Below are 11178 nucleotides of genomic sequence, written 5' to 3'. Positions count from 1 at the left end.
TCTTCTTAACTAACTCGGATGATTCTTTGTATTTCTGTGGTATCAATTGCGACCTCTCCTTTTTCATTTCTGATTTATTTATTTGGGACTTTTCTCATTTTTCCATACTTTAGCTAAGGGTTTTTTCAAAGAGAACAACTTTTTGTTTTGTTGATGATCTTTTCTATTTTTATCTCAATTTCATTTATTTCTGCTGAGATTTTTGTTATTTCTTTCCTTCTACTAATTTTGGGTTTCATTTCATCTTGCTTTTCTAGTTGCCTGAGGTGCACCACCAGATTGTTTATTTGAAATAAATCTAGTTTTTTTGATATAAGCATTGATTGTTATAAACTTACCTCTTAATAGTTCTTTTGCTGTGTTTCATATATTTTGGTATGTTGTGTTTCTGTTTTCATTTATTTCAAGGAACTTTTAAAATTCCTTTTTAATTTATCCATTCATCCATTGGTCATTCAGGAGCATGTTGTTTAGTTTTCATGTATTTGTATAGCTTCAAATGTTTTTCTTGTTACTGATTTCTAGTTTTATTCCATTGTGGTTTGAAAAGATACTTAATATGATTTCATATTTAAAACATTTTAAAGATTTGTATTGTGTCTTTCCATATGCTTAATCCTGGAAAATATTCCCTGTGTTGATGAAAAGAATGTGTATTCTGCAGTGAACAAACAATATACATAACAACCAGAAAACAATAAAAAATAAGACTGAAGTAAGTCCTGTCCTATCAATAATAACCTTGAATGTAAATGCATTAAATTTCCCAACTAAAAGATATAAATTGGCTGAATGAATTCAAAAACCCAAAGACCCAATTATATGCTGCCCACAAGAAACTCACCTCTTCTAAAAAGATACATATAGACTAAAAGTGAAGGGATGGAAAAATATATTCCTAAAAAATGGAAACTGAAAGTGAGCAGGAGTAGGTATACTTATGTCAAATAAAATAGACTTAAGTAAAAAACTATAAAAAAAAGACAAAAAAAGGACATTATATAATAATAAAGGGATCCATTCAGCAAGAGGATATAACAATTATAAATATATATACACCCAACACTGGAATATATATATATATATTTTATATATATATATATATATATATATATATATATATATATATATATATATATATAAAATCTAAAGGGTGAGTTAGATCCAAATACTATAATAGTTGGGTACTTCAACAGCTCATTCTAGCATTAGACAGATCATCTAGACTAAAAAATCAATGAAGAAACATCAGATTTAAACTGTACCATAGATCAAATGGATCTAACAGACTTTTACAGAGCATTTCACCCAATAGCTGCAGAGTATACATTCCCTTCTTTTTTTCTTTTTTCGATTATAAATGGTCAAAAGGATAATATGAGGTCCTCAGAAATTCCAAATAACAAAATGTATACCACCAATGAATACAAATTATCCTCTTAGTTAATTTGGTTACAGTTTCAGTTAATCTTCTTTGCAAAAGAAGCCTTGAAGCTGGGACATGTAATGGAAGACATTCCTAAAAATCATAACTCTAAAATGGCCACATCACTACAATTATGATTATAGGCAAGGAACCTCATTGTGTGTCAGTAAAGGCCATGGTTTCCAGCAGTCAGGCTGTGCCTCTGAAGTATGGTCTCACATCTCTTTGGAGTATGTCATAAGCTGTGTGCTTTGGTTTGTAATTGCAGATGTAAATAACAATCTGGTCTTGCAGTTTGGCACATGAACATGCAATTTGCTGTTTTATGATTCTGCTTGTGTTTGTGTTCAGGTGCAGAAGTAAATGTGCCTCCAAGATGCAGGCACTCCGAGCCTCACCATGTTTCTACAATCCACTATACTGCAGACTCTAATTTGGAGAATGTGGGGAATCAACAAGGCTGACGAATCTCTATTATTTATTTCTATTGATTATTTAAAGATCAAACATGCTACAATCTGTATATATTAAAACTATAGCTCTGTTTTAAAAGTCTTAATAACAATTTTTCAATGTGCTGTTAAAAGTTAATCTAGTGGGTTAAAACCAGTTCTCCTTAAAATAAAGCAATTCAAGTCTAATCTATATATGCAGAACAAAAATGTAGCCTTTTCCAAAAGAAAAACAAATTTGAAACACAATGAGAATAGTGTGCATCTATCTAAAGACATGCCAAAGAGCCTTAGCAAAGCAGACTAGGAAATAGCCATTTTATTAATATATGATAATAAACAGCTCCATAGGATTGATGTTGGTATAGATGAAATAAATGTTATACATAAATATAAAATATGTACTAATAGGTAAAATATTTGATTATTTTTATTATGTTTTATTATTTTTTTAAATTTTAATTTGAATATTACATTATATTTATTTAAAATATCAAAAAAATCAATGTCAAGCTGGAGTCACTCTCTGTGGATTTTGCACATTCTCTCATGTCTGTGTGGTTTTTTTCTAGTTGCTTTCCATATCCCCAAGGTGTGCACATTAGGTTAATTGTTGTGTCTATTAATAAGTGGTCCCAATATAAGTGACTATGGGTGGAGTATGAGCACACCTTTCAATGAAATGTGGTTCTTGTCTAGGATTGGTTCCTGACTTGTACCCTGTACTGCCAGGATAGGCTCCAACCACCTGCAGACTAAACTGGAATAATTGGTTAAATAATTGTTGTCCTCACTTTTATTAATCGTTCTTAAATGTATTATAGCTTACACTTATTTCAATGCTTAATACTATAAGTATTTTGGTCTTCATTCAGACATTTGGTGATGATTTTAAGACCAGATATATGCCATAGGAACTTAAATCTTATTTTTAGCAATTAATATATGGTATTATACATCATTTCAACTAAAGTCAAGGTTTCCAAGAGCCTATCAATGTCATCAAGTCAGGAGTGTCTATCCACACACACACGTGCACAGAAACTAGTAAGGAAAAAGCTAGGCTCAGAGAAACAAGTGAAAAATCTTTTTACAGATATAACATTCTTTCAATATTTATGCCTTTAAACCTTTGAAATACTTAAGAATTTGACAAATAAGAAGTAATATGTGCAAGTGTTTAAAATCAACTTTGTATTTAATAATAGTTTTAGATTTACAGAAAAATTAAAAAGAAAGTACAGAATTTCCATATTCATCACAACCAGTTTCCCATATTTTATTAATCACATAAACATCTTATAATAGTATAATCTACTTGTCACAATTGGTGAATCAATTGATATGTTATTATTAACTGAAGTTCATACTTTTTTCATGTTCCCTTAGTTTTACATAATGTTTTTCTGTTCTAGCATCCCATCCAGGAAATGATAGTATATTTAGTTGCCATGTCTCCTTATGTTCCTTCTGACAGTTTCTCAGACTTCCCTTCTTTTTGATGACCATAAGAGGTTTTTTTCTATGTTGTTTTTCTGCTTTTAATTTTCAATATTTTTGAAATCATAGTTTATACATTTATGGATATAATGTGATGTTTTGATTTATAGATACAATGTGGAATGATTAAATCCAGCTAATTAACATATCCATGGCCTTGCTGATTTATCATTTTTTATGATAAGACACTTAAAATTTACTCTTAGTAATTCTGAAATATTTAATGCATTATTGTTGGCTATAGTCACCCTGCTGTGCTATAGATCTCAAAACCTATTCCTCCTGTCTATCTGAAACTTCATATCCTTTGATCAACAATTTTCCATTTCCTTCCTTTTCAATCCCACACCTTCAACGCTGGGAACTATTATTCTACTCTCTACATCAATGAATGCATCTTTTTTAGATTCCACATATAAATGAGATCATGTAATATTTGTCTTTCTGTGCCAGGCTTACTTCATTTAATATAATGTCTTCCAGTTTCATTCACATTGTTACAGATGACAATGTTTCTTCCCTTTTAAAGATTGAATAGTATTCTAACTGTGTTACAGAATTTTCTTTAACTTGCTTTAGCATTAGGGAGAGTTAGCAGCTTTAAAAAATTTTTTTTTTAAAACATTTGCTCTATAGGATAATATAAGCATTCTTAATCAATACTGTATGTTTTTCTAGCTAGAAGTATAGTATGCAGCAAAAATCACATTTCCAAAGACAGACAACAGTAGTGATGACAGACCCTAAACAATCCTCCTACTATCTTCTTAACATCTCATCATTTATCAGATCAAGGATCAATGGGTGACAGGCTTTGATAAGCATCTGTTTTTTCTTCAATCTGGTCTGACTTTCAGAAACCATTTAAACAAGCACACATCCCAGGAACTCCCTCACATGGGAAGCAAATATGAAAGTTGGCAAGTGAGCTGAACATATGTTGTCTCATCACTGGCTTGGACGCAGAGATTGACAAGCTGAACACCTTATATTTAGTTCACTTATCCTACATTGAGAGCAAATTTATATTCTTATCCATTATAAGGAGAGATGATAAACCACATCCATTTTTTTTTTCTTTTTAAATTGAGAGTGATATAACGGCTACAACAGAATCAATTACTTTGAAAGTAATGGGGTGAGGCTGTCCACACCATTACTTTCAGCTGTGGCTTCTTGCCAGTTCTACCCAAGAGACACAGTAACCAGGTTCAGAGATTTGCACATTGTGTTTGCAAGTTTACGGAGATTTTTGAATCTTTTCCTTGTAGTCCCAACACACACACACACACATACACACACACACACACACGCGCACGAGGGCGCGTGAATAAGGGTGGATTTCAGCAATTTTCAGAGGAAAGCTGAGGCTCAATTCTACCTTTTGGAGCTCACAAGTCTTGGTTCTAATGCTGCACAGTCTTTGTGCCTTTTCACAACAATTCTCGTTTCACAAACACCTTCCTATTAGAAAGGCTGGTTGAGAGCTGTGTCTTGGGAAATGGGTTTCCTATAGTGCCGGTGGGTCACTCATCATGGCTGAGACTTAATTACCACTCCACAGAAAATGCCATCAATGGAAAAAAAAATACCCTACTAATTTGATTTAATCAGGATTGCATCTGAAGAATGCAAATGAGAAGGATAGTGTCTAATTATTTTTCCATTTTTATCTCCATCAAAGCACATTAATTCTACAAAGTATTTAAAAAGATTTACACTGATTTTCAAGTTGGGACCTGGGATGTGCATGGGCTTTTACTTTTCTCAGAAACATATCTTGAAGGGGGCTTTTGTACAGATTGGAGACAGATGTTCATTCTTTTATCTACTTTAAATATGTGTGTGCATATATATACCTAATTTAATCTACATTTGAAAACCAAGTATAATATAATAAAATATTTATAGTCACCCAGTCATTTAGAGAAAGACTTTTCCATGTGGCAAAATTTTCAGATATGCAGACATATAGGAAGTGACAGGAAACTCTGATCAAGGAAAGATATAGGAAAAAGTGTTACTTCACATTTTTTTCTGAAATCACAAGAATGGCAAAGCAAAATTTTACAGGAGAAAGAGCAGAGAATGCTGATTGCCAAAGATTATTCCAAAGTTTATAAAGTGACCTCAAAACTTATTTAGGTCCATTTAGTGAAAATCCAAAGGCAGTTACTATATTATATTTCTATACTGACTTATTTTTAATTTCTCCATGCTTAAAAGTTTTTTTGGTTTTTTTTGTATTTGTACCTCCTTAAAATATCCTATGAGATAAACTCTAGGACAATTATCATTTTTCTCCTCTTCTGGTTCTAAGAATATCTTAACAAAATTGTAAAAATAAAAATATAACTAAACAATAAAAAAGGTGAGATATGTGAGGGGAAAGTGGCTCTTGCAGGGTATAAGATAAAAACAGAATGTCATTACTGTAAGTACAGGCAATGGAGATAGAAGGCCTTGGACTAGTCTTTTCAAAAGATAGCTAAGAGATTAGGAGAAACCCTTCATACTCTCAAACCATCATCAAAGTCAGCTGAGTCAGAATTCCTTGGATTTTGGAAGGTCTTTTGAAAAATCTCTTCACCTGGAGTCTTTAAACTTTTCTTATTTGGAATTCATATTTTTGAAAAGACTTGACTTATCAAATTATATTCATAGTCCCCACGATAGTGTGTGCTATTCATTGACGACGAAATGAGGAAAGCTTTAAAGCACTGAAAGCTTGTTTTACTTTACAGACAGCTTTACTTGTAATGTAAATCAGAATAGGTAACATATACATATATGTTTTTATTATGTTATTTTTAAATGTACACAATTTTATTTTGATAAATGAAAAATTAGAAAAGTCATATCATGGCTTTCGGCTAAAGTCAACGCTGGGCTGTGCACCTTCATATCACAGCTGTCGGCTAAAGTCGCTGTGCGTGTTCATCTGTGGCTATCGACTGTAGTTGATGCCGGTACCGAAGTGGTTAAACATCTGGTAGAATTCTCTGATGAAGCTGGGCATGGTAGCTCACGCCTGTAATCCTAGCACTCTGGGAGGCCGAGACGGTAGGATTGCTCGAGGTCAGGAGCTCGAGATCAGCCTGAGCAAGAGAGAGACCCTGTCTCTACTGAAAAAAAAAATAGACAAAAAAATAGAAAAATTAGTAGAACAACTAAAAATATATAGAGAAAATTACCTGGGCATGGTGGTGCATCCCTGTAGTTCCAGCTACTCAAGAGACTGAGGCAGGAGGATCACTTGAGCCCCGGAGTTTGAGGTTGCTGTGAGCGAGGCTGAAGTGGTTAAGTCAGATGGCCTTAAACTGACCTTTGTCTTCTGACCAGCATATAGTTATCAAACTTACCTGTTAGAATGAATGTAAATCCAGGCAAAAGCAAAGAAAGGATGATTAGCTAGTTGAGCATCTTCGTCCTGGGCATAAAGACAATTTCCATTAGGCTTTTGAAACATGATAAATCCTGAGAAAATATCAGGAGCACAAATTGGGAACCATTTGTCTAGTTCACTATCATTCATCTTACAAATGAAAAATCTAAAAGAATGCCAATGTCTTTGATTGGCCTGAAATACTGTCATTGAATAGAACTAAAACTGATTTTCACATTTTAGCTTGTGTTTTTAGGTTTTAGGATTTTATAAACTTTATATAGTTTTAATCCTATTTCACTAAGGGATGTCTCAGTTACTTACAGGTGGATGCAGGCCTGCAAATTCCAGATTTAACTTGCTTCCACCATCCCTATGCATTTGATAAAAATTCCTTTGGAAATTTTTTTACATGGAACCTGTATTTTGCTTTAAAGTAAGCCCCTGACAGTATGCTTGAGTCAAGTTATCTCTGTGGCTAGCAGGGAGATCACTGTCATCTGTCAAATCTACTAGCATGGGAGATTGACTTTGTCCTTCTCTGACTTTCCTTTCAGTTCCACGTGGAGATTGCTAACAGGAAACATGTTCTTGGGAGAGAAGTATGAGGATGTGCCACAAACTGAACCTGTGGCTGACACAACCAGTGGCATTTGTTCCTGAGATCAAAAGTGAAAAAGTTAATTCTATCAAAATTCTATTTCTTCTTCTCTCCTCTTGAAAAACAACTTTAAAGCAATGAACTCATTTGGGAATTAGAGTCCAGGCTGTGACTAAGACAATGGTTTAATCAGGCAGGAAAGGATGGCCAGAACATTTATTTGTGTTCAATGAGCTGAGATAATTTTACCCTTCTTCTCATATCTTCCAGAAAAAGACTTTTTTAGGGCCATTCAAAAATGGAGTGCCTTTAACACTCACCCTTTATTTTAAGGACCTAGAAGGAATGTTTGAGTCATCCTAATTTCACAGAAATTTTCCTGAAAGGGGAGGAATGTGTTTCTTTGCTTTGCATGTCCTTGGCCTTAAATGTACTGAATGGATAGGGGAATTTGACAGCTTTTGTTCTAAACTTAGCCCTCATTCTCTATTTCAGACTCAATAGAGGAAGGACTGATCTTTGTAATTAATACCCATAAAATTAGCAATCAGCAATAGTAGAAAGATAAAATGAGCATGTGGTTGAATCTCAACCGCCCTGACAGGCAAAGGCCAGTGAGAGGCTCAGAACAACAGAGATACCAGCAGCTTCAGCAGCAGAAGCAGCAGCAGAAGCAGCTGCACATCTTTTTAGCTGGTTTTAATTTCTTTAAATGCACTTTATCCAGTGTCCTAGAAGTTTGGGGGACCAAAGTTAGCTTTTCATTAGAATTCAAAAATATTATCCCTTCTCTTCCTGCATAAGACTGTCTGAAAATAGGCTTGGGATCCAGTGGGCCTGGAGAGAACAAGCACTTTAAAAGGGTAATGAACAGGCATCAGCAAAGATCCTGTCCCTTGGAGACACTAATGTCTCCCTTTTAGAGAACTTCTACTGGTTGGTGAGAACAATAACTTTCTTGTTAATTTCATCATCGACAGAAGTTATAAAGAGTGTGCATATAATTCCAAATTCTAAAGAAATTGTTTCCACGCAATTATGGTGTAAAGGTTTTATTAGTGTTAAGTGTGTTTGTTTGCATATTTATTTGTATATCTCTCTGCATGTATGCTCAAAGAGACAGGGAAAAAACTGAATGTGTATCCACATTAAAATCTAGGTCAAACAAGTCAGTGTGTATTATTTGCTCAGTTTCAGCTATTTCCTAGAGGCCCTGAAACCTTACTTCTCTCACCCAATCCTGCTGTTTATTCCATAAGCATTCAGCAAACAATCTTGTGACCACTATGAATGGAGTGAGGCACTAGAGAGGACTTTTGGCCAAAAGCAATTCATGACATCCATGAGGTCTTTTATTTCTTTAGTGTTATGTAGGCTTTTACTGTAGAAATCATGGTCTTTGTCTTATTTCCCAGGCCAATCTCTTTGGGCCCCAAGAAAACCTCTATCTTCTCTGGGCTTTTTGATTATTCTGCTTGCAGTTTATCATTTTTTTCCTGGTTTTCCTGTTTTATCTCATGTCAAGTCTGTCACACTCATTTCCATCACTTTCTTGTCCCTTTAGGCATTTGAGTTTTCAGTGTTCCTCCTTGGATTTATTATATTACTTATCTTTATTATAGAAATAATAAAGAACATTTTTCTAATAATTCAACAGTAACAGATTCCAAATTAGAGGCCAAAAATAGCATTTTTAACTCTGTGTTCTTGAGAAAGTAATTTAACCTTACTAGGTTTTATTTATTTTTTTTCACTCAAATGAGGGTATTGGATTGGATAAGTGGATCTCAAATTTTAGGATGCAGAAAGCCCACACAAATAATTTGTTTAAAAAATTTACACAAATTATTTGTGCATTTCTAGGCTTTGATCTCAAATCTTCAAATTATTTAATTCTCAACAGGTACCTAAGAATCATTATTGTAACATGTATGCTGCTATGGTTTTGTCCCCTCCAGAATTCCTGTTGAAATTTGGTTGCCATTGTGGCAGCGTTAGGAGGTGGGACCTATGGGAGATAACAGGGCCATGAAGGCTTCATTCACCCTTTTGGGTAGGATTAATGCTTGTAAAAGGGTCACTTTAGTCCCCTCTTTCCTTCTCTTGTCCCTCTACTTCCACCACATGCTAACAGAGAAAGAAGTTCCTCACTGGATGTGAGGATATTGGACTTTCCAGCCTCCAGAACTGTGAGAAAATAAATTTCTGTTCTTTATAAATTACTTAGTTTTAGGTATTCTGCTATAGCAGCACAAATGGACTAAGACATGTCAAGTAATCTGAATATACTTTGAAAAACAATATTCTAGGTGATTTCTATGGTAGATTCTATTTTTTAAAGATAGCTCCCACATTATATCTCATCTCATGTGTTCTTCTTATAATGCGGTATTGACATACTTTCAGTAAGAGATGGAAGGTTTATGTAACTTGCCTTTGAATCTGGGTGAGCTGCGACTATGTGGTGTAACTTCTGGTGCTAGGTAATAACAGACAATATAGCTTCCTCTTTGTGCTTTTGGAACTCAGCTGCTACATGTGTGAGGAAGCCACAGCTAGCCCATGCAGAGAGGCCACTTGAAGAGACCATATGTAGGTGTTTTGACCAACAATTCCAGTTAAGTCTCAGCTGGTAGAGAGAACCAACTTGTCAGCCATGGGAGTGAGCCATCTTGTAAATGAATTCTCCAGCCTAGGTCAAATCATCCCATATGATTTTGTGTGAAAGAGAGAAGCCTTCCCTGCTGAATCCTGCTCAAATATTAGGCTTCCTAATTGTTGTTTTAAGCCACCAAGTTTTGAGGTGGTTATTACACAGTAAGAGGTAACTCAAAATATTTCTAAAATTTATATAGTCTGAAATTAGCCAAATGTAAAGGTTAGATTATGAATTTTGAAATCAGACAGACATGGGCTTAAATAGTGTTTCCACTATTAGTTACTATGTGACTATGGTCAAGTCATTAAAATTCTCTGAGCTTCAAAGATTTTATTTCTAAAACAACAATAATAATCTTGCCTACCACTTGAGGCTATTTGAGAATATATGAAGTAATGAGTGAAAAATATTTTTATGAGATGTCATTTTTTTCTAATCTTAACAATTTTATTGATGCATATAACCAGGATATATATACAACTTTGAAGTTTTTGAAAACAAATGGCTTGTTTTCAGTGAGTCTTTCTCCTTTAGGTATATGGATATTTTACCCTTAAATGTTGTTCCAGTTAGATTTTTCTCTCATTATATATAATTAAAAAAAGAACTAGATTAAATTTTGATTGTGGAGGGAGTTTGTGAGTCTTTTGGCAGTCAACACAAACTGTACGCTTTTTATAGTAGAACTGAGGTTAGCAAATCTAATAGATGCCTAAGAATCAGAATAGAAGTAAATCTTTCTATTTGCGGATCATATGATACAGCATACCTATGACAATTGGCTATTATGTAGCCAATACAAATTATAAAAGAATTCAGAAAAGAATAAAATATAAATTAAATTAACTGAAACCAATATAGGAATATTAAAAAAATAATGAGTTAAAAGGTATTTATCTATGATTTTTTCTAGGACCTGAATGTTTCCTTTTTCTCTGTCTTATGCGTTAGTAACATATTCTGATGTATAGTATGTAGTAAAAGATACAGAGATGGAGATGAAACTATTCTGAGGTACACACATGTATGTTTCCATTTTTGAGCTACAAGTTTAGTTTTACTTAGTTTTCAACGGCTTTATTAAGATATAATTGACATTACATAAACTGCACATATTTAAAGTGTACAATGTAAGTTTTTCCTGTCACTCTAGGT

Source organism: Microcebus murinus, chromosome 1 (assembly GCF_040939455.1).
Source record: "Microcebus murinus isolate Inina chromosome 1, M.murinus_Inina_mat1.0, whole genome shotgun sequence".
NCBI lineage: Eukaryota > Metazoa > Chordata > Mammalia > Primates > Cheirogaleidae > Microcebus > Microcebus murinus.
The sequence above is the reverse complement of the archived record's forward strand: the minus strand, read 5'-3'. Positions refer to the sequence as shown.